This window comes from Acomys russatus, chromosome X (genome assembly GCF_903995435.1).
Source record: "Acomys russatus chromosome X, mAcoRus1.1, whole genome shotgun sequence".
Lineage (NCBI taxonomy): Eukaryota > Metazoa > Chordata > Mammalia > Rodentia > Muridae > Acomys > Acomys russatus.
The window spans coordinates 110,347,257-110,372,633 of record NC_067169.1 but is presented as its reverse complement, the minus strand read 5'-3'; positions in this window follow the sequence as shown (position 1 = coordinate 110,372,633).

Sequence of the window (25,377 nt, the reverse complement as noted above, 5' to 3'; positions counted from 1 at the left end):
AAAAGAAGGTGGAGATTGGTTGCAGAGGTAATGAACTACGAATTCTCATCCCCTTCATAAGCTATACCTCTGACTTGGCATGTGGCCCATTTGGATATGCTCAGATGTTTTCACTGCCCCAAAGAGACTGTAAACAACTAGAAATATTTCTTGTCTTTGTATCTTTGTCTCTTACAGCATCTAAAAACAATGTGTACAGAGAAAGTTATGTTTTACTAATTTACTAATTTGCTTGCACCAATAACAAACAAACAACAAAGCACAGCAAAATCCAAGCACGTGGTAGTCCCTCTAACAGAAAACAAAGGCTGTGAGAGAAAACAGCATGATTGGAGGTCTGCTCTTATTTTCCTTTTGTCTTCCCAGGTGTTCTGCATGAGGCTCACTCTTTCTGACTCTTGCTGCCTATCAGACTTTTTACCTCACAATTTTGATCTCTGCCTTAAAACTTTGTTTTTGCCTTCTACCTCAGTCAAATAATTCACTCACTTTGACAGCCTTGAACACCTAACAAAAACTGGGGAAATATGTTTCAATCAGTTGAAATGTCAACCATAGCCCATAAAAGTGCTTGCTCCATTGTCCCAGAACATAAATTCAGCATCTATTTGAAAGTGAGATGAAAATAACTCCCCAGTGTTGTGCTGTGGGTGCCATCTTTAAGCAGCTCTAGATCTCACTGTCACCACACATAGCTTTTAAATTCCAGCATTTTGAACTATGATGGCAGGTCTGCATGTCATCTCTTTTAACCTGCTGTTTTGGGTCAATGTTCGGTCAGGTTCCTCCATTGTGGGAAAATTGGCCATTACACAGTCAAAAATAGTAATGGTTCTTCTATAGATTCATGGCCTTTAATGTTTAATGTTATGAAAAGTGTTAATATCACAGGAGAAAGAGAATGTCTCTCAGTTTTGAAGAAAGACTCTCCTGGGAAATGTTAGGGAAGTGGGGAGGGTTAAAAATCAGAGGTAAGCAGGTAAGCTATGGTTACAATTGCCTTCAGCAATACCATTGATGATAGACTTTTCATTTACTTAAAATAGTGGCTTTACAAAAGAAATAAAGAGAAAGAAAGAAACAGAGAGAGAGAGAGAGAGAGAGAGAGAGAGAGAGAGAGAGAGAGAGAGAGAAGGTGAACTGAAATGGGATACACTGTAAAGCAAAACCTTTTTAAATTATAGGATGACCATTATTTCTTCTGTAAAGAAGGACATAAACACAAACAAAGGGATTAAATCAGTGTGCAAATCATAGCTTTATGCTGAGTTATAGAGTCCTTGCTCTTCAAAATAAGATCATTCTTCAGCCCACAGGCACTGTGCATTAGAATCCTGACAGAGAATGTTCAAAGTTAATATAGAAGGAAACCATAGACCTCCAGAACTTCAAATCAAGAGGCACTGCAGTACCAAAACTGTATCAATGAATCATGCTATGAGGTGCAGCGCATGCTATGGCAGATTGGCCATTATTCATGTCACTGTGCTGGATATTGGAAAGAAGACATGAAATATAAAGGCAGCTATTTTTACATGTAAGAAATCAGAGTGGTGGTATGATAGGCAAGATTGTAAGTGAAAAATGGCAACCTTCAGTCAGCATGGACAATGGGCTCTGCTGAGACATTCCAAGAGGTGCAGGAAATTCAGGATTCCTTTAGGAAATTAGTCACTCTGCAAATTGTCAAAGATTCCATTCTTTTAAAAATGTTACTATTTATCATCATTGTGTCTATGAAGATTATTTTCCTGTGCTTGACAGGTGCTTCTATTTCTTTTATATTTAGTATTTCAACGTCCCTAATAACTTGTCAAAAAATTGTACCTAGAAGTGATGTAACCTCCCTGAGTCTCAACATCATCACTTTGCTAAACTTCCTTTTTGAAACCTTTGCCTCTATTTTAAGCATCATTAAAATAACCATTACAATATTTTTGTATTGATTTCTGACTTAAAAGTTTGGCACTGAAATTTGGTTTTGACTCTACAAAATATTCATTAGATCAGGCAGATTATTTGATCTCCATTTTTCTACAAGCTGAAGGTGTTGTACTTGACCCGTAATTCCAATAATGCAAGGATCTGGTCTTTTGTCTTCAAGGTGCTGAATAACAGTATCATGGGAGTGATGTCATGATTAAACTAGATAAATAGACAAATTCAAGTAAACATTGCAGATAGGAGTTAGAGCAATGGGCAGAATCCACTAGTGGTGAAGTATGATTAAGATCTACAAAATAAGACCAAAGCAAGATGAGTGATAAAAAGTTAGATGAATGATGATGGTGGATCTTAAGAAAATTGACTGAGCATCTTCTGTTAGAAAAATTGTGTAGAAAAAAATTTTTAAAAGGTATCTCAAATGAGCTTAGGTACATAGATTGAGCATAGAAACCAGTTTAGAGTTCCAGCTCACATAGTTATCCATTTGTTTCCTTTCCAGATCTAAAGTGGGAATGAATGGATGCTTAAACTTGTCACAGGATCTGTGATCAAAAGAAAACTTCATGATGTCTTGTCAACTTATTTTTACTTACTGAACATTTACATAGAATTAATTGTAAGTTACTCATAGTGTTTAAATAATCATTCAACTCACCTTATAATATCCCACTAAGTAACATTACCAGAACAGTAAATATAATAATGGAGTCGATGAAGAAATACAAGGTATGATGAAATATTTGTATGAAAATATCATAATGAAATCTGTTGCTTTGTATGATAACAAAAGTGATTTAAAAGTCTTCATGGAGGATCTGGAATTTAAACTATCATTGAATTTTGAAAGAAATGAGAAGAAGAGTGTAGATGACTGGGAAATGTATTACAAAGATGAAGTTACTAGAGTCATTTTTTTTTAAAGAGAGAATTAAGTATATCTAAGGAGCATGGTTTATAGAGAGAACAGACAGTGTGGCTTATAATGCAGTCATATGCTCACTAGTTTGAGTTTTATTTTCTGGACTGAGGAAAATGTATTGAATTTGGTGCATGATATTAGAGTTCTAAACTAAGAGATCACTTCAGGTGTAGCCACTGATAAGCTGCTCATGCCCCAGTGGATGGCACCATCTCCATGCTCACACAGACAGCACTAATTTGACTCAATAACATAATGGAGATGAAATGGGAGGGTGGTGTAATGTGGGGGTATACAGAGAGTTGGAAATGGTAATGGGTTGGATATGATCAAGATACATTGCATACATGCATGGAATTTTCAAAGAATTGCTTAAATATTCAAATTTAATATTAAAAATGAAAATTCAAAGAGTAAGGAAGAGAAACAGGCAGAGATACTTTCTGTCATGTCTGATGACCTGAGTTTTATACTTTCCTTAGAGCCACACATGATGGAATCTCACAAATTCCATATGTTGGCATGGTATATGGCATGGAAACACACACACACACACACACACACACACACACACACACACACACAATGTAGTTTTTAATAATGAGGTCACATTATTGGTAGTATAAAGGATGAAAATGGAGGTAATTAAAATGGAATGAGATGAGTTATGATGCTTTTGCAAAGAAAGAATAAGGGCTTAGATTAAAATAATGTAATCACAATGAGGGAACATATAGCAGTATTACAATATATCAAATTCTATTGGGAATAATGGATCTATGGCTAGTTTAGGCTGATAAACACTACTAAATAGTTCTATCTAGAACAATTCAGGAATTGGGACAAAGTGTCATTTTGGATAACAGTTTTACAAATAAGTTATGATTGTCACTAGAAAACACCTTGAATTTAAAGAATCTGAAATACTTATCTATAAATATATACCCTACAATTGTTAAAGCCTAGTCTAGAGCCTAAAAGAAAGAAGAAATGGAAGAAGAAAAAGTAGATTAAACAATGCTTGGAGAAAAGATCCTGAAAAGAACTCTTGCACCAAAGAAGTGTTAAAAGTGAATTAGATTTAATGTCATGGAAGAATAATTCTTTCATAGAAATATAAAAAACAAAAAGAAAGGGACATTCTGATCAGAAGTCAGGCAGAAATACTACAAGGGAACCCAACAGAGATTATTTGAATCCTGAGTCTTCCTGGTACAGATGATATAGGACACATCATTCTGAGGAACCAGCCAAAACTCTTCAAGCTTAACTTAACCTGAGAAGCAAAACTGTAGTGAAAAACAAGTTGCTATGACACAAATATAAGTTAAGATAAAAGAAATAACTTACTTCAAATGTAATCCACTCCATTTAAAATCCCAAGTGATTCCTAGAAGTGGTTCCTCAAAATTATTATTTTTTTGTACTGGTTGTCATTTTCCCTACATATCATGAATCTTTCTAGCCTTCATTTTTATAATATTAATGTTAGAATTTTTAAAAATATGTCTTGATTTTAATCAATTGAGAAATTGGCCAGTTTTCTTATTTATTTGGAATACATACTTACAATATGAACCCAGTCTTGATTATCATATTTTGCAAGATCCCAGACTACTGCATTTAAGTGGTATGGACAAACTGGCACATAGAAATGATTCATTTCAATCCTTTTGTAATCTGATACAGAATGTTTGAATAGTCCATTAAAGTTTCCTAACTTAACTGTATTTATTTTAGCTGATAAATGAATCATGGTTTTCTTACTTCCATATCATTGCTGTAATGAAGGAGTTTGAAAAGACTTGACACTTTACTACAAAGCAATAGTCAATTTAACCTATGTTGCCATGGTTACTCTTCACTGACTTGAAAAAATACCCAGACATCACAATTTTTACCAATGAATAATATTATCTATTACTCACAGAGTAACACTTTTTTCTTGCTCCTATTTTGTCTTTTGGAGTGGATTTTTTATAAGTCACAAGCATTAAATAAATAGCTACTGAATGGTGAAGACATTTAAGAAAATTTATTCCACGGAATAAAATGATACATTTATGCACATAATAATACATCATAGGCATGAAAACCTGAAGAGTTATTCTGAGATCATTTAGTTTGTATCTTCTCATTTTTAAGATGTGAAGAAATGACACACTGGGTTAGGAAGAAAATGTTTAAGGTCAAACAGGTACAGAAACCTGACTTTTGTATAGCAAAATGAGACCATAATTTTATTTTGCTTGGAAATACATGAAATATATCTTGTAGTATATGAAGGAAAGAAATTGGTGTGACTGAGTGTAATGGTTTATGCTTACACTTCTAGTAGCACTCCAGAAGACAGAATAGATGAATCATTGCAAGTTCAAGGCCATCTTGGTCTACAGAGTGAGCTCCAGGCTGGCCAGGTCTATGAATCAAGGCCCTGTTTCAAAAGAACAACAAGAAGTAAGTGTAATGTATATCACCGAAGAACTATACTTTGAACACCTGAGAAAAACAAGGAGGAATTGTATAAGGATAGTGTTACAAACAAGGTAGCCATGTTCCAGAAAGTTAGGTAAACATTCTAAAGAAATATGGGCATGTCTATGTAAAAGAAGTATATTGTATCCATTAAGATTTTAAATTTTATTCATTTTGATTCTAGAATTTCTCCTTTGGAAAATTCACTCTTAATTAATAAATTATATGTTGTTTAAGGTATGAATTTCCTTGGTCAGCATATGGCTGCCATCCTTTATCATGTTCCACCATTTACAAGCATGTACATCCTCACAGACCTGAAAAAAGGTGGGTAGGTATAATTTGAAGAAATCAGTCAAAGCCTTCGAAATAGGTATGATGATTTTCTCAAGGTCACTTGGCTAGTAATGTGATTAAGTGAAGAAGAAGCTCTTCTACTTATAAGTTCAGAATTCATTCTAGACCCAGAAAGATGGCACAGTCAGTAAAGCACTTGCCACCAAGTCTGGTGACTTACGATTGATTTCCAGGTCCCAAATGGTAAAATGAAAGAACCAACTCTCACAAATTATCCTCTAACCTCCACGTACACACTCTGGCATTCATGAGTGCATGCTTACAAGTATCCTTATGTGGACACACATGCACACAAACACAAACATACACGTACTAACAAACAAACAAATAAAACAAAAGGAGAAAAAGAGAAAGAGCCCTTAAAATATATTTCCTAGAATAAAATTGAATTTCTAGTCTAAAAATTATTTCTAGATTAAAATTATACAATTTTACACTGGTCTGGTCAACATTGAGAACATACTTTCTAACAAAAGCACAAATTGACTAAAAAGCTATTTGGAAATTTTTAGTGAAAGAATAATGCCCATGGACTCATTTCTAATGATTTATTTGTACAAGGCAATGATTTATTGCAGTAGGTAAAACTGTTCAATCCCTTCAGTAGGGTGTGCAGCTAAAAAATGAGAGATCATAATATGCATAGCCTCTTAAAACATATTACCTAATTAAATGAGTTTACCTTATGTAGTAAATGGTATCCTTCTTAGGTGAAGCATGCTGTTTCTAAAGTGCATTGGCTATTGAAATTCCAATGCCAGAGTTGGGATATGTTTTTAAGAGTTGTTCAACAAGGAGAACCCCATGGGTCCCAAAAGAATGAGGGTCCTGCCATTCTAATACCATGTGAACTTTCTATGCCTGCACCAGAAACATATTTATTTTATAATGCTTTTGGCACTAGCTAACTTTCATTCCCAACTGGTTCTTATAATTTAACTATTTATTTATTTATTTACTTGCTTGCTTACCTATTTATTCACTTTACATCCTTTCCTCCCACTTACACATACACCCTCTTCTCCTTTTTCACTCCTCCCTTTCTCCTCAGAAAAGGGGAGCCTTCTCCTGAACCAACACACCTTGCCCATCAAGTCTCATTAAGACTAAGCATGCTTTCTTCCACTGAGGCCAGATGAGTCAGCTGAGCTAGGAGAAAGTGATCCAAAAGCAGGCAAGAGATTGAGAGACAGCCCACACTCCAATACTAATCTATGTTCTGCCATATGCTTCATTACCTCTCAGGCTGTAGTCCTGGAACACGCTTCTTCCTCACTGGCTGGATGGCCAATTCTTCTGTGCCTCTTTCTTTGCACAGTTCCTATCTCTGCCTTGAAGTCTTATTTCTCTCTCCTGCTTTTGCTATAAGCCATTCTGCTCTTTATTTAACTAATCAAAAGGTTATGGATAACAATGTTTGTGAAATACTGAGACATGTGGCTGGAGAGATGGCTCAGTGGTTAAGAGCACTGACAAAATACGAAGACACGAGACACTTAATAAAAAATGGCAATATCAACTTCTGGCCTGTAATGAACTCTCTGTGCACAGAAATCAGCATTTGAACAATATAAAAATAACCTTTAAACAGTGGGTAAAAAGATCACCCCAACACCATCCCTCTTCAATTCCTACCCGAGCTAGTTGATAAGATTCCAATCCTTAACACATCACATACTTTTGTTGTAAGGTAAAGTGAAATGAAGCTGGGACCGAGATTAAAGTTTCCTTGCCACTGTCTAGCTTTTCATAGTGCCAAAAGGTTCTATGCAGGCTGCTGGAGTAGAAAAGTCATCCCGTGGTTTAATTTATCTATGAACATTATGAACTATAATATTAACCTGGTAGGCCAGATGTGCCTACTGGTGCTATAATGGCATGTCTGTTAAAGGGATAACCATCTGCTTTGTGATTGACTTTGAAACCCTGTCCACATAAGGGAATCCATAACTTGTACTGTAACCCCAGTCAAAAATTCAAGGTTAAGGAAGATTTGGCCCTGGAGTGGGGAACTAATTACTTGTGCATAGCCAAAATGCTACAGCATCAATTGTATTCTAAATATTTACACTTACACCTGTAGGTACATGGTATCCTCAGCCTTATTAGAAGTGTCTCTTTTCAATGAATAGCAGTGAATTCAGAGACTCATGGTTGGCAAACATACAGACAATAAATGATATTTCAGCATTCATCCCTAAACAGGGCACTTCAATATTTAAACCACCCACTCTGAGGCTCAGAGATCATCAAAGAAAAAGGAACCAGAAAGCGTGTAGGAGCTAGGGCACTAGGAGAAGGGCTTTAAAAATGTTATCTTCTGAGTAAGATATAGCCATTACAAGCATAATCACATAGAAAGTGGGGCTGCCTGCGCAAGACTGGACCTCTCAGTGGTCAATCATGGATCAGCAAGAGATTCACAGATATCTACCCCTCCCTTGTAAACAATTGGCTACTAATAGATTCTACAGAACAGATAAGTCTTTTCAGTTGCATACCCTCTGATGAACTATTCGTGCTTTAATGACCCTGGTTAAGCTCAGTGGATGACAAATGAATATAGATGTGGGAAAAAGAGGTAGGACAGGGATAAGAGAGGATAGGGGAGTAAGGACAGTTAAAAAATACATATATACATATATGATGTGGCATTGTCAAAGAACAACAAATTTAATAAGAATTAATTTTTTGAGACAGGGTCATTCTATATAGCCCTAACTACCTTGGAACTCTCTTTGCAGACGAGGTTGGCCTTGAACTCACAGAGATCCTCCTTCCTCTGACTTCCGAGTGCTGAGATGAAAGGTATGCAATAAAATTATTTTTAATAAATTACTGATTAGTTGTATTAAGAGAGTATTCTTAAAATATACTTTGGCCTTTATGTTATATATATATTTTTTAGTGAGCCTTGGAAAATGGCTACAAATGAGTCTTTTCTACACTAATCCTATTAGAAAATTGGCCAGCCTGTCTGAGAGCTCACAGTTTGGCAAAAGTATCACTTCAATAAAAGTGTAAATGAATTACTGACTCCTAAAGTATCCTTTTACTTAATTTTGTATTCAAAGTTGTTCAGATAGCACAAATATAGCCAGTACATTCAGGGGAGAACAAGACTGAAACATATTAGTCATTTAGCATTGGAATACTACTTTTACCCAAAACTTTTGTTTCACATTATGAGGCAAATAAAGGTATAATATAAAATCTCTGTTATCAAGAAGTTATTTCATGGTTAACAGAGTGTTGTAGTATAGGCATATAATGCCAACACATTGAGGAAGGCAAAGGATCATGAGTTCCAGGCCATCTTGAGCTACAGAGAAGGACCCTGATAGGACTAATAATAATAAGAGGAAGAGGAAAAAGAAGAAGAGAAAAAGGAGGAGGGGGAGTGAAGATGGAAGAAGGTAAAGAAAAAGAGGAGGAGAGAAGAAAAAGAAAAGTGTTGTTTACACTTAACAGTTACAAACTATGAACTATAAAAGTTTACAGTAGAGCAAACTATGAGATATAGACTGCAAGTGTGGAATACATTAGTTGCAATATTTACCACTTGTAACTTACTAAAAATAGTGTCATCCTCAAAAACAATATAGCTCTAATTGGTTTCTTTATAAAGTATTTTGCAAACAAGGTGGAATTCCTGAGTTGCTTTAAGTGGATTGAGCCCCACTGTGTGAAATTCAGGAACAACAGAATGGCCTTTGGATTTATTAATCAGCAGAGGAAATAATTTATTAAGCCATTGGTTTGCAAATATGTAATTCAGGTTAAATTGCGTATATCTTGTACTCATAATAGTTTAGAGATGAAAATGATTTGTTTAAAGAACTCAAAACAGGATTTTGTAACTTCCATTATTCTGAAAATTGTAGATGATATTTTGCACTCTCTTTTAGTAAATGCCACAATACAAATCATTTAACTATGGTTTAAAATAAAACTGGAAATCTTTATAATTAGGATGAGATCTAAGAAAAATCTCCTACAGAAAACATAATGAAAGCAATTCTCAGGGCCAAGAAAATGAAAGCAGTACACAGTAATTGGATGAGCTCAAAGAAAAAGAACAAAGAATAAACAATAACATATTCAATTATTGTTAATTGGAAAAGCCAAGATGTTCCTCCAGGCAGAAATCAGTAATTAGAATGTGAAGCTCATTATCATCATCTGAGTTGGATATAGACATATATTGTATCCCAACAATTTGTACATCTATTGATGAGCTGAAACAATTGAAAAGGTAAAACTTAACATTGACCACCCACTTTATGTAAAGACACAACACATCTACAGGCCTTCAAAGTGCTCTTTTTGCCAGTCAGCATCTATAAGCTTAGCCCTGTCTACACATTACTGGAAGCAGGAAGCAAAGCAGAAGGAAGCTGACTGTATTTTAAACCATTATCAACTTTTCTGATCTCCGTTATTTCTACTAATTGGAAAGTTGTCTGACTAGACCTGTGACTCAACACTTCCTTACTTAATTTGATCTCTATAACTTCACTCCCTCTCCAGCCTTAATTGACACTGATTCCAATTGGCCTGGCTATTCCACTGCCATGCATGCCTCTAATGTTGGATATTTCTTAAAGACTTTTCCCTAGACCTAAAGTTTTGAGGCCCTCAGCCAAGTCTTGGACTTCTGTGTATGAAAATCCACCTCTCCAGAGATAAGACACACATCTTTATTTCTCAAACTTAGAAGTATCTTGGGTTGAGCACAATGCTTGGTCAAATCTAGATATGGGTCATCAGTGCATATCTACTGAATAAGAAGAGTTGGAGTTGGATCCTAGATTGTCATTTAAATCACTACCTGGTGTAGGTTCAGATTCCTAGAAAAAAGTCAGATCCATCTTAAAGCTTCTGTAAAGCTAATGGAATGATTACATCTCTCTGTGTGTCTCTCTCTGTGTCTCTCTGTGTCTCTGTCTCTGTCAGTTTTTCTCTCTGTCTCTGTCTCTGTCTCTGTCTGTCTCTGTCTCTGTCTCTCTCTCTCTCTCTCTCTCTCTGTGTGTGTGTGTGTGTGTGTGTGTGTGTGTGTGTCTACAGCTGGAATGTATCAGGTCCAGAGATAAACTATCTTGGCTTTATTCCATTTAATAGACACCCATTGATCACCTCTGAGTATGGTCTAACATTTTTGTGACTATCAAATAAGAAACATATAGGAAAGGCCCCTAATTTTCTTTTTTTTTCTTTTTTTAAAATTTTTTTAAATTAATTTATTCTTGTTACATCTCAATGTTTATCGCATCCCTTGTATCCTCCCATTCCTCCCCCCCATTTTCCCATTATTCCCCTCCCCTATGACTGTTCCTGAGGGGGATTACCTCCCCCTATATATTCTCATAGGGTATCAAGTCTCTTCTTGGCTACCTACTGTCCTTCCTCTGAGTGCCACCAGGTCTCCCCCTCCAGGGGACATGGTCAAATGTGAGGCACCATAGTACATGAGAAAGTCATATCACACTCTCCACTCAACTGTGGAGAATATTCTGACAATTGGCTAGATCTGGGAAGGGGTTTAAAGTTTACCTCATGTATTGTCCTTGGCTGGTGCCTTAGTTTGAGCGGGACCCCTGGGCCCAAATCTGCCTATCATATTGTTCTACTTGTAGGATTCTAGGACCCTCTGTATCCTTTTATTTTGCTATTCTCCCATGCATCTCTCATTTAGAGTCCCAATAGGATGCCTTCCCCTCTGTCCCAGTTTCCTGGTAAGTGAAAGCTTTCGTGGGACATGCCCCTTGGGCTAGTATGCAGATATAAGTGAGTATATACCATTTGATTCTTTCTGCTTCTGGGTTAACTCACTCATTATGATCATTTCTAGCTCAATCCATTTATCCACAAATTTCGGGAATTCCTTGTTTTTAATAGCTGAGTAGTATTCCATAGTGTATATGTACCACAGTTTCTTTATCCACTCTTCTACTGAGGGACACTTAGGCTGTTTCTATGATCTGGCTATTATGAATAAGGCTGCTATGAATATGGTTGAGCAAATTTTCTTGTTGTGTGCTGGAGCATCTTCTGGGTATATTCCAAGGAGTGGAATAGCTGGGTCTTGAGGAAGCCCTATTCCCATTTTTCTGAGATAGCACCAGATAGATTTCCAAAGTGGCTGTACTAGTTTGCATTCCCACCAGCAATGAAGGAGTGTTCCTCTCTCCCTACATCCTCGCCAGCATGTGGTGTCGCTTGAGTTTTTGATCTTAGCCATTCTGATGGGTGTAAGATGGAATCTCAGAGTTGTTTTGATTTGCATTTCACTGATGACTAAGGAGGTTGAGCATTTCTTTAAGTGTTTCTCAACCATTTGATACTCCTCTGTTGAGAATTCTCTGTTTAGTTCCAAGCCCCATTTCTCAATTGGGTTATTCGGTTTGGTGGAGTTTGATTTCTTGAGTTCTTTATATATTTTGGATATTAGACCTTTGTCAGATGTAGGGTTGGTGAAGATCTTTTCCCAGTCTGTAGGCTGTCGCTTTGTTCTCTTGACAGTGTCTCCAGCCTTACAGAAGCTTCTCAGCCTCATGAGGTCCCATTTATTAATGGTTGACATTAAGGCCTGGGCCGTTGGTGTTCTGTTCAGGAAGTTGTCTCCTGTGCCAATATGTTCCAGGCTCTTTCCCACTTTTTCCTCTAAGTGGCTTAGTGTCTCTGGTTTTATGTTGAGGTCTTTAATCCACTTGGATTTGAGTTTTGTGCAAGGTGACAAATATGGGTCCAGTTTCATTTTTTTACACATAGACCTCCAGTTAGACCGGCACCATTTGTTGAAGATGCTATCCTTTTTCCATTGAATGGATTTGGCTTCTTTGTCAAAAATCAAGTAATTTTCTTTTTTAAGACTTCTTTTTTAGGGGGATCCAAGATGGCGGCGAGCAGTGTGGACCGTGTTTGGAGGCTCCAGTCAACAATTCAGGGAATTGCACAGATTTCTGAGCAAGGAACACCAGAGGAGCATGGATTTTCTTGGATCGGAGCAGCAGCGGCAGAAGCAGCAGCAACAGTGGTGGCACCAGCGGCACCAGCATCAGCAGTGGCAGTGGCTGAGGTTTGCAGCTCTGAGCCTTCCGGTGGAGGCGATTAGTGTGGTGGCCGGTGGAAGTTGCTTAGGGAGAAGGGGCTCTGGATGGGATTTGGGTCACGTGGTGCCTTGTGACCCAAACTGGACTCGGCGGACAGTTCAGCCCCAGAGTCCTGGGTTCAGCTCAGTGCGTAGTGCCATGGAGACACTGTCTCAGCGCAGCAAGCAATTCTTCCCTAGGCACTAGCTCAACTCAGCCACAGCTCCCCTGCTGTGACGCAGGCTGGGTGGAGAGCTCAATTCCACCCTAGGCACCAGCTCAGCACAGCCGCAGTTCTCCAGCTGTGACGCAGGCTGGGCGGAGCACTCAGCTCCACCAGAGGCACTAGCTCACATTAATGAGCAGTTCTGCCCAAGACACTACCACAGCTCAGCGGGCTGTTCTGGGGCGCTAACACAAGCTGAGGTCAGCATGCAGATTCAGTCCAGAGGCCCTAGCTGGACTTGCTGGGCAGATTGGGCCCAGAGACTCTAGTTGAGTTGTGCACACAGGCATGGTGGCTCCGAGACTCTGGCTGGACTATCCACGCAGTGTAGGCCCAGAGTCCTGGGCTGAATTCAGCATGCAGTGTGAGTCCAGAGTCCCTGGCTGAGCTCGGTGCACAATTCCGCCCCAGAGACTCGGGTGGAGCTTGGCATGCAGTTTGGGGCCTAGGTCCCTAACTGTGCTAGGCAGACAGATTAGGCCCAGAGACCCTAGCGGAGCTTTTGGCACATTCCCGGCTCTAAGACTCTGGTTGGACACAGTGTGCAGTTTGAATCCAGAATTCCTGGCTGAGCTTGGCGGACAGTTCAGGCCCTGAGTCAATAACTGACCACAGCACACACTTTGGGCCAAAAGCCCCTAGCCGAGCTTGGTGCGCAGTCCCAGCTCCCCAAAATTCTGGCTGGACCCTGTGTGCATTTTGTGCCCAGAATCCCTAGCTGAGCTTGGCAGACAGTTCAGGCCCTGAGAATCTAGCTGAACTCGGCATGTGGCTCGGTCCCAGTGTCCCTGGCTGGACTTGGCAGGGAACCCAGAAGGCTGTGGATACCTTGGCCCGACCCAACGCTCATTCAGATACCCAGAACAATTGCAGGACCCACAGCACAGGGGAGCTGAGGATCACTGGCTGTGAGAGACCAAAACGACATGGCTAACCTCCTGCCATCCACACCAGTGAAGTATCAGAGCTTCCAGCCTACGGAAATCATGAGAAAACAAGTAAATCTATCATTAGACTCCCTCCATCCAACTCTGGAAGCTACCCAACAAAAACAAACGCACCAAGATATCTAAAGGACAGCGTAAAAGCATACGCAAAAACCCCCAAAACAACATGGCGTCTCCAGTTTCCAGCTATCCCAAAGAAAACAACCCAGAGAACTCAAATACAATGGAAATACAAAAAAAATGACCTCAAATTCTTAGTAATGAGGATATTAATGAAGGAAAAAAATAAAATTCATAATCAAATGCCGGAGGATGCAGCCAAACAGGTGAGAGACATAAAATAAGCACATAGAGTGGAACTGTAAAAATTTCAGGAAACTGCAAACAACCGGATGAAAGAAATAAAAAAATCAGTTCAAGATCTGAAGACGAAAATGGATTCAATGATAAACACACAGACAGAAGAAAAACGAGAATGTGAAACCTCAGAGAAGAAGGCGAGCAACACAGAGGTGAACTTTTCTAACAGAATCCAAGAGATGGAAGAACGAATCTCAGGTTTAGAAAATACAATCACAGATCTTGAAGCAACCATTAAGGAAAATGCAAAATCTGTAAAACTCCTGACACAAAACATCCAAGAAATTAAGGACACCATGAAAAGAAGAAATCTGAGGATAATAGGCATTGAAGAAAGCGAAGATATCAGTCTCCAAGGCCCAAAAACTATTCTCAATAAAATCATAGAAGAAAATTTCCCCAATCTAAAGAAAGAGATGCCTATAAACATACAAGAGGCCTACAGAACACCAAATAGAATTGACCAGAAAAGAAAAACTGCCCGTCACATAATAATCAAAACGCAAAACATACAGAACAAAGAAAAAATATTAAAAGCTGCAAGGGAAAACGGCCAAATAACATTTAATGGCAAACCTTATCAGAATTACACCCGACTTCTCAGCAGAGACCATAACAGCCAGAAGGGCCTGGACAGAGACCCTGCAAGCCTTAAGAGACCACAGATGCCAGGCCAGACTACATTACCCTGCAAAACTATCAATAACCATTGATGGAGAAAACAAAATATTCCATGACAAAAACAAATTCAAACAGTACCTATCCACAAATCCAGATTTACAGAAGGCACTAGAAGGAAAACTCCATCCCAAAGGGGCAAGCTACAACCAAAACTACTCAGGAAATAGATAACTATCCCATGGCAAAAACACTCCTACACAAATGCTTGACTGGAACCAACATCAAAATTAAGACTCTGAACAGTCACTGGTCATTAATATCTCTCAACATCAATGATCTCAATTCTCCAATAAAAAGACACAGACTAACTGAATGAGTGCATAAACAAGATCCAACATTCTTCTGCATTCAAGAAACACATCTCACCCATAATGATAGGCATTACCTCAGGTTAAAAGGTTGGAAAAAAATATTCCAAGCAAATGGTCACAAGAAGCAAGCAGGCGTAGCCATTTTAGTATTGAACAAAATAGACTTTCAACCAAAATTAATCAAAAGGGATGAGGAAGGACACTTCATACTCATCAAAGGTAAAGTCAACCAAGATGACATCACAATTCTGAACATCTATGCTCCCAATACAAGGGCACCCACATTTGTAAAAGATCTGCTAAAAAAGCTTAAACAACACATCGATCCCCACACAATAATAGTGGGGGACTTCAACACCCCACTCTCACTGAAGGATAAGTCATTGAAACAGAAACTAAACCGAGAAATAACATCATTAACCAATGCTATGGGTCAAATGGATATCTATAGAACCTTTCACCCAAACAAGAAAGAAGGTCCCCATGGAACCTTCTCCAAAACTGATCACATTGTAGGTCACAAAGCAAGCCTCAACAGATACAAGAGGATTGAAGTAATACCTTGTATCCTATCAGATCACCATGCTCTTAGGCTGCAATTCAACAACAACAGAAATAACAAAAAGCCTACACGTACGTGGAAACTAAATAACTCTCTGCTAAATGACACATGGGTCAGGGAAGAAATAAAGAAAAAAATCAAGGAGTTTCTGAAATTCAATGAAAATGAAGGAACAACGTACCCAAATTTGTGGGATACATTGAAAGCAGTGCTAAGAGGAAAATTCATAGCACTAAGTGCCTTTAAAAAGACATCGGAAACATCGCACATAATCATCTTAACTACACAACTGGAAGCCCTAGAAAAAAAAGAAGCAGAAACAGCCAAGAGGAGTAGAGGTCTGGGAATAATCAAACTCAGAGGTGAAATTAACAAATTAGAAATTAAGAAAACAGTCCAAAGAATCAACAATACCAAGAGCTGACTCTTTGAGAAAATCAATAAGACAGACAGACCATTAGCCAAACTAACTAAAGGCAGAGAGACAGTATTGAAATCAACAAAATCAGAAACGAAGAGGGAGACATAACAACCGACACTGAAGAAATACAAAGAATCATAAGATCCTACTTTGAAGGCATATATGCCACAAAATTTGAAAATCTAAGGGAAATGGATGATTTTCTTGATCAATTTCATTTGCCAAAGTTGAGTAAAGAACAGATAAACAAGCTAAATAGTCCCATTTCCCCTACAGAAATAGAAGCAATCATTGATAGTCTCCCAACCAAAAAAAGCCCAGGGCCAGATGGGTTCAGTGCAGAATTCTACCAGACCTTCAATGGTGTGCTAATACCAATACTCTTCAAGCTACTCCAAAAGATAGAAATGGATGGAATATTACCAAATTCATTCTATGAGGCCATAGTCACATTGATACCTAAACCTCAAAAAGACTCAACAAAGAAAGAGAATTTCAGACCAATTTCTCTTATGAACATTGATGCAAAACTACTAAATAAAATACTTGCAAAACGAATACAAGAACACATCAAAGATATCATTCATCATGAACAAGTAGGCTTCATTCCAGGCATACAGGGATGGTTTAATATATGGAAATCCATCAATGTAATCCACCATACACACAAACTGAAAATAAAAAACCACATGATCATCTCTTTAGATGCAGAGAAAGCATTTGATAAAAACCAACACCCATTCATGTTTAAAGCTTTAGAGAGATTGGGGATAAAAGGCACTTTCCTCAACATGATAAAGGCTATATATAGCAAGCCAATAGCCAAAATCAAAGTAAATGGTGAGATACTCAAGGAAATTCCTCTAAAATCGGGAACAAGGCAAGGCTGCCCACTCTCTCCATATCTCTTCAATATAGTACTCAAAGTTCTAGCCAGAGCAATAAGACAACAAAAGGAGATCAAGGGTATCCAAATGGGAAAGGAAGAAGTCAAATTATCCCTATTTGCAGATGATATGATATTGTACATAAATGATCCTCAAAATTCCAGCAGAGAACTCCTACAGCTGATAAACACTTTCAGCAAATTAGCTGGATACAAAATTAACTCAAAAAAGTCTGTAGCCTTCCTATACACAAATGACAAGCTTGCAGAGGAAGAAATTAGGAAAGCCACACCCTTCACATTAGCCACAAGCAATATAAAATATCTAGGACTCTAACTAAGCAAGTGATGGACTTGTTTGAAAAAAATTTCAAAACTCTGAAGAAAGAGATTGAAGATGACCTGAGAAGATGGAATGATCTTCCTTGCTCATGGATCGGGAGAATTAACATAGTAAAAATGGCCATCCTACCAAAAGCAATCTACAGATTCAATGCAATCCCTATCAAAATACCTACACAATTTTTTAAAGACATTGAAAGTTCAATTCTGAACTTCATATGGAAAAACAAAAAACCCAGAATAGCTAAAACAATCTTGTACAATAAAAGGTGCTCCAGAGGAATCTCCATACCTGATCTCAAACTGTACTATAAGGCAATAGTAATTAAAACAGCTTGGTACTGGCACAGCAACAGGCTGGTTGATCAGTGGAATTGAATCGAAGACCCAGATATGAATCCACACACTTATGGTCACTTGATTTTTGACAAAAAAGCCAAATCCATTCAATGGAAAAAGGATAGCATCTTCAACAAATGGTGCTGGTCTAACTGGAGGCCTATGTTTAAAAAAATGTAACTGGACACATTATTTGTCACCTTGCACAAAACTCAAATCCAAGTGGATTAAAGACCTCAACATAAAACCAGAGACACTAAGTCACTTACAAGAAAAAGTGGGGAAGAGCCTGGAACATATTGGCACAGGAGACAACTTCCTGAACAGAACACCAACAGGCCAGGCCTTAATGTCAACCATTAATAAATGGGACCTCATGAGGCTGAAAAGTTTCTGTAAGACTGGAGACACTGTCAAGAGAACAAAGCGACAGCCTACAGACTGGGAAAAGATCTTCACCAACCCTACATCTGACAAAGGTCTAATATCCAAAATATATAAAGCACTCAAGAAATTAAACACCACCAAACCGAATAACCCAATTGAGAAATGGGGCTTGGAACTAAACAGAGAATTCTCAACAGAGGGATATCAAATGGCTGAGAAACACTTAAAGAAATGCTCAACCTCCTCAGTCATCAGTGAAATGCAAATCAAAACAACTCTGAGATTCCATCTTACACCCATCAGAATGGCTAAGATCAAAAACTCAAGCGACACCACATGCTGGCGAGGATGTGGGGAGAGAGGAACACTCCTTCATTGCTGGTGGGAATGCAAACTAGTACAGCCACTTTGGAAATCTATCTGGTGCTATCTCAGAAAAATGGGAATAGGGCTTCCTCAAGACCCAGCTATTCCACTCCTTGGGATATACCCAGAAGATGCTCCAGCACACAACAAGAACACTTGCTCAACCATGTTCATAGCAGCCTTATTCATAATAGCCAGATCATAGAAACAGCCTAAGTGTCCCTCAGTAGAAGAATGGATAAAGAAACTGTGGTACATATACACTATGGAATACTACTCAGCTATTAAAAACAAGGAATTCCCGAAATTTGTGGATAAATGGATTGAGCTAGAAATGATCATAATGAGTGAGTTAACCCAGAAGCAGAAAGAATCAAATGGTATATACTCACTTATATCTGCATACTAGCCCAAGGGGCATGTCCCACGAAAGCCTTCACTTACCAGGAAACTGGCACAGAGGGGAGGACATCCTATTGGGACTCTAGATGAGAGAAGCATGGGAGAATGGCAAAGTAGAAGGGTCCAGAGGGTCCTAGAAACCTATAAGTAGAACATTATGATAGGCAGATTTGGGCCCGGGGTCCTGCTCAAACTAAGGCACCAGCCATGGACAATACAGGCGGTAAACTTTAAACCCCTACCCAGATCTAGCCAATGGTCAGAACAGTCTCCACAGTGGAGTGGAGAGTGGGATATGACTTTCTCACGTACTCTGGTGCCTCACATTTGACCATGTCCTCTGGAGGGGGAGACCTGGTGTCACCCAGAGGAAGGACAGCAGGTTACCGAGAAGAGACTTGATACCCTATGAGCATATACAGGGGGAGGTAATCCCCCTCAGGAACAGTCATAGGGGAGGGGAATAAGGGGAAAGGGGGAGGGAGGGAAGAATGGGAGGACACAAGGGATGGGATAACCATTGAGATGTAACAAGAATAAATTAATAGTAAAAAATTTAAAAAAGACTTTTTTATTAATTTATTCAGATTACATCTAAATTGTTATCCCCTTGCTTGTCTTCTCCCATTCCTCCCTCCCTCTAATTTTCTCCCTATTCCCCTCCCCTAGGGACCTCCTCCCCAACCATATGAAGACCTCTAATTTTCACCAAGCCAAAAACTAAAGATGTCATCAAATAGCATCTGAGGGAGATACCAGACATTTCTTTGCAAACCACGTGACATCCCAGTAGTTTAATTTTAAAATTCTTTTTGTTCATGATTTTCTTTTGTTGTTGCTATAAAACCTTCATGAAACCTTACCATGTTGGAACATACGTTTCTTGGCAATATTTAATGTATGTTCTCGGGCTACACACATTCATATTTAGCTCTGGAATAAACTATCTCTCTCTTATTCCTTTTGATGTGAGAGCCATGTCTTTACATTAATAATAGATATTTAGGAACTGATGGCTATTTCTCATATCCTTCTTGTTCCTTGTTTTCCTTTAGATCAGCCTTCTCAAACTGTCAGCTGTGACTCATCTGGGGGTTAAAGGACCTTTTCACAGGGTCCACTTAAGACCATTGGAAGAGTAGCAAAATTCGTTTTGAAGTAACAATGAAAATAATTTTATGGTTGATTGTCACCACAACATGAAGAACTTTATTAAAGAGTAGCAGCCTTAGGAAAGTTGAGGACCACTACTTTAGATCCACATAATGTTTATTAAAAACTCAGCTCCTAAAAACTCATCCTCACCTGCATGTTCTATGTCTCTACAACCTTCTAAAAACTGAATAAAGTTTATAAATCTGCAATAGTTATAAAAATAGTTGTTTGAATAAACACATTTCATAACAATAAAGATTATTCTTTAGTGCTATCCTGTATTAATAATTTAATGAATTACTTTCATAGTTTATTTTGTATTCCTTTAAATTGTAAATGTTCTAAGGATGAGAAAATATGCCTTATGTTTTCCTGAGCCAAAATGTCCATGTATTCAGACATCAGGGACTCAGTAAGGATAATCTGAAGCCCCTTTATCAAAATGTATAAATCATAACAATCCCTCAAGTTCATAAATCTATTCCTGTAGCTTAGGAATAACTTCCTTAATATTTAGATTCATATAGTGGCTCTTTTGAAGAAGGTAACTTATTTCATAAAAATCCAGAAAGTCAAATGTTTTTGAATCATTTTTTTTACCATCCTATTTGAGGTTAGTTATCATGGGACCTTCGAGAAGAACTTGTTCCACCCAAATGTTTACATATGCTATATAATTAAAAGTTGCGGTCTTTCATTAGTCTTTATCTTACAGATAACTTACAATGGCTCAGAGGCCAAGCAACTTATCTAATGTCCAGATGGGAGCATAAGTAGAAGTATTCTGATCTTCCAGAAAGTTATTGCTTATCTTCCTATATCATTTTCATAGCCAAGACATGACTGGATACAAATCTACATATCTCCTTAAAATAAAAGATTTTATTGTTTTGATTTTTCATATATATTAGTATTTGCCTACACATATACATGTGCACCATGCTACAGATGCTTGGTAGCTGTCACCTATTGCTAGGACCAAACTTGGGTCTTCTGCAAGAGCAGCAAGTGCTATTGACTAAAACATGTCTCCAGCCTCAACAAGCAGCCAGATTAACAATGTGCTGTTCTCTAATTTTCTAAAATATTTTGTTCAATGAATATAAAAACAATACACAATACATATGTGTACATATAAAAATATAAATTTATTCCCTTTGGCTATTTGAATTTTGTCAAATTTTTATTGGAAATAGATTTTTAAAGAAAATATATTTTGATTATGAAACCTCCTCTCCTATGTTCTTCCAGACTCTCCCTACTTCCTCATCTACCCAAATCCAAATCCACATACTTTCTTTTTCTCTATCATTAGAACACAAGCAAACATCTAAAAATAATAATAATAATAATTATAAACAGAGTAGCACAGAAAAACAAACATAATGAAATATTTGAAGCACTGAAGTTAGAGTAATGGTACAGTAAGCACCAAATACATGCTAATTCAATTTTAGAGTTAACTGCTAAAATTCCTGTTGGATAATATATCTACTCTTTTACTCATAATTTATTTCATTTTCTTTAATGCATTTCAAAACAAATAGTAGGCATCCATTTTATTTTACTGAAAACATTTTGAGGTGAAATTTATGTAACAAGGTATGCTAAAATCTTGGGTGTAATACTCAGTGAATATTGACTAATGATTATACCCATGAAACTCAAATCTCTATAAAAATATAGAACATTACCATGACTTCAGGAAGTTCCCTAACGCCTCCTTCTCAGTCTCATCCCACCCATATCCTCACCAGAGGCAATACAGTGATTCTTTAGCACAGCAGATTAGTTTTCCTCTTTACAGAACTTCATGTGAATTGAGCCATACGTTCTGTACTCTCTTGTGTGAAGCTTCTTTTACTTGCCATGAGTTTGAGATTTCCCATACTGTTTCATCAATCAGTAGTTTGTTCTTTTATATTACTAAGTTGTTTTTAATTGAAGAAATGTGTAATATGCATTATTTTACAATCATGCCAATGACACATGGTGAATCTTTTGTTTGTGATTGCAGTGGCTGAGCTTCATTATTTTTCATTCTTCTATTGCTATTTGATAAAAAAATAAATTCCTTTCAACATAGGTTGCACAATTTTTTTTAAATTTTTATCATAATTCATTCATATTACATCCTGATTTTTATCCACTTGCTCTTATCATCCCATTCCCACCCTCCCTCCATCTTCTTCACTATTCCCCTCCCCTAGACCTCTGACAGGTGAGTTCCTTCTCCCCCACCATCTGACCACAGCCTATCAGGTCTTATCTGTATAGCCTTCATCCTCTTTATGTTCCAGAAGAGCCTCCCCATCAAGTGATCAAATTTCAGGCACCAGAGTTCATGTCAGAATCAGTACCTGCTCTCTCCTACCCCTTCTTCATGTGGAAAATGGGCTATCCATTGGCTATTTCTGAACAGAGGGAGTCTAAGTTTTATGATTGCACTGCATCGGTTTGTGTAGGTCCCCCTGGGCCTAGATCTGCTAGCCTTGATAGTTTTTTTGTGGAGCTTCTGACAATCTTCCCCATCCCCTAACTTTTCCATATAATTCTCAGTGCTTCAACTAGAGTCCAGCAGCTAGTCCCAGTATCTGTCCTGACCCTTCCCTGGGTGGAGTCACTCAAAGGACATATATGTTGGGCCAATATCCACTTATAAGTGAGTGCATACTATGTATGTCTTTCTGGACCTGGGTTACCTCACTCAGGATGATCATCTCTAGTTCCATCCATTTGCCTGCAAATTTCAAGATTTCCTTGTTTTTGATAACTGAATAGTATGCCATTGTACAAATGTATCACAGTTTCTTTATCCATTTTTCAGTTGAATGACATCTAAGTTGTTTCCAGATTCTGGCTATTACAAATAAAGCTGCAGAATTCTGTCTGTGGTAGAAACGAGGACATTTTGCCCAGTGGCTTGTTTGCCCCATTTGAAGCCTTCTCCATAGGAGGTTCTTTGATGCTCATCATCCTCTTTGAGGTAGGCTAGATTTTGCCAGGAGTTAACCTGTCTCATTGTCAGTGAATCTTTAAATAGTAAAAACATTTTAAAATGCCATATTCTGAATGCCTCTGAGGATTTTGAAGACCTTGTTTAACTAACTATTTTACCTTATCTTTCTACAGAATCATAGCTATCTGCTGCATCTAAGATGTATATGATTGTGATAAAAATATACTAGTAATTGATATGGCCATGATTTGATCAACTAACAATTAACTTGTGTAATTTACTTATGCTAAACAGCCTGAAATAGCACTTTCAAAGTATTGGAAGTAAACCTCGTATAATAATTGTTATATGGGTATAATACCTCATATTAGAGTACAAACACATCTAATGTGTGTGAAGAATAATCTTACACTCAAATTCCATACCACTGTATCTAAAGGGCAAGCTTGGATGCAGGCAAAGTTGACGACCAAACTCTGCCAAGACAAGGTAAGCAAGTCCTCAGTAGTTCCTGCCTCACAAATATGTCTGTCAGATATATTGAGCCAGAATGTTGAAGATGCTGCTCCAATGGTATAGAGAGTTTTGGGTGACTGCTCAGGTAGTAAACTGTCTCTGTTATCTTCTCATTTGGAAAGCTACTTAATCCACACTCCTAGTATACAGTATCTGTCTTTAGTATATCTTTAGTAGATAGTGTGGCTACAGTTTTTAACCATTCAAAATGACTAAAATCATAAATATGCTTTAATTTTGGCTTATAATTTTAGTATTATTTAGTGATGGCCTATATTGTTTATTGTACTAATTCTCCCTGGGTTAATTGATATTTATTCCTACAAGTTTTATTTTCTTTTTGGGGCTGTATTAGATACAGTTTTTGCTTTATTTTAGTGTTTACTAAAGAAATTACATTATGCTTCTGTAAACTGAATACTTAGGTTAATATTCTATTATGGTCTAGAAAATATTGACATACATAAGTCCAGTTCCATTCCAATTCTTTATGCTATTGTTGTCACATTCAGTGTATACTAGAAAAGTTGAATTTTCATATCATATCCAAATAAAATTATTTGAAAAATGTTTTATTGGTTAAAACTGTTAATAATTTGTACATTAAAACAGTTACTTCAAGGAAAGTGAGACAAATACCAGAATTTGAAGAGATCATAAAAATCACCCAGCCTAGTATTAAGCCAAAGAGATACAACTGGCATTTAAACATGACAATTCTTTATTTGTAGCACTGGAAATTCTACTTCAGTAGTATCATTCTTGTCTACCTGCTAAATGCCAAAATGCATCATGTTTTGAAAATTCTCCCTTAAGACAACCAGTTGATAGGCCTTTCTGTCCAATCATCTCATTACAGAAAGAGACAGTCTGAGATTCACAGAGTGTAGGTAAGATGTACCCACAAAATCCTCCTAGTAGAACTCCAAGTAACCTTGGGCCTCAGTTCTCATAACTGTGTCTTGCTCCATCTGAGGTTGCTTATGAAAATATTTGATCTATAAACAAACTGTAAACTAAACTAAAAGATAATTTTAATTTTTGTTGCCTGAGTTAACTTAATATGTTTGAAAAAAAAAGCCACTCAAGGAAGTTAACAGTTTGGAGTTTTGAATACCAGTTTATTCTAAATGTCATGGACCTCCCCTAGCCATTTAACAAGTGCACAATACTTGCCTTTCTTATTATTATCCTTGCAACACTGATATAATTAGATTTTTTTACGTTGCATACAAAACCTTCATAGAGGAAAAAGCTCATATAATTACTGTAAAGTAATTAGTGTTTTATTTAGTTTCTTTTTTAGAGAACCAAAATATGTTAATATTTTTAAGTAATGAAAAACTCATTTATCCTGTTTGCTTCCCTACAATTTTGTGAGCATGCAATCTTATTCTTCTAACTGTCATGGGCACAGCTACTCAAGCAGCTTGAAAACTAGTTTCTACACTTATACTGCCCCCACACAACTTAGTAAGCATGTCTGTACACTCCCATTATGAAACACATGCTTAACACAGTCCGTTAAAGAGCTGAACTTGTTTCTGATGAGCAATATGGCCAATACGGCAGGGGGGATTGGCTGTAGGATAATCACCAAAGAAAGATGAGGCTTTAGCAAAGAAACAACACCAAATCTTGAACAAGAAAAGGCTAAATATGTACTACACACTGAGATTATGCATTTTCCTTTGGGGGTAAAAGTTTAGATGGGACTGAAAACAAAGC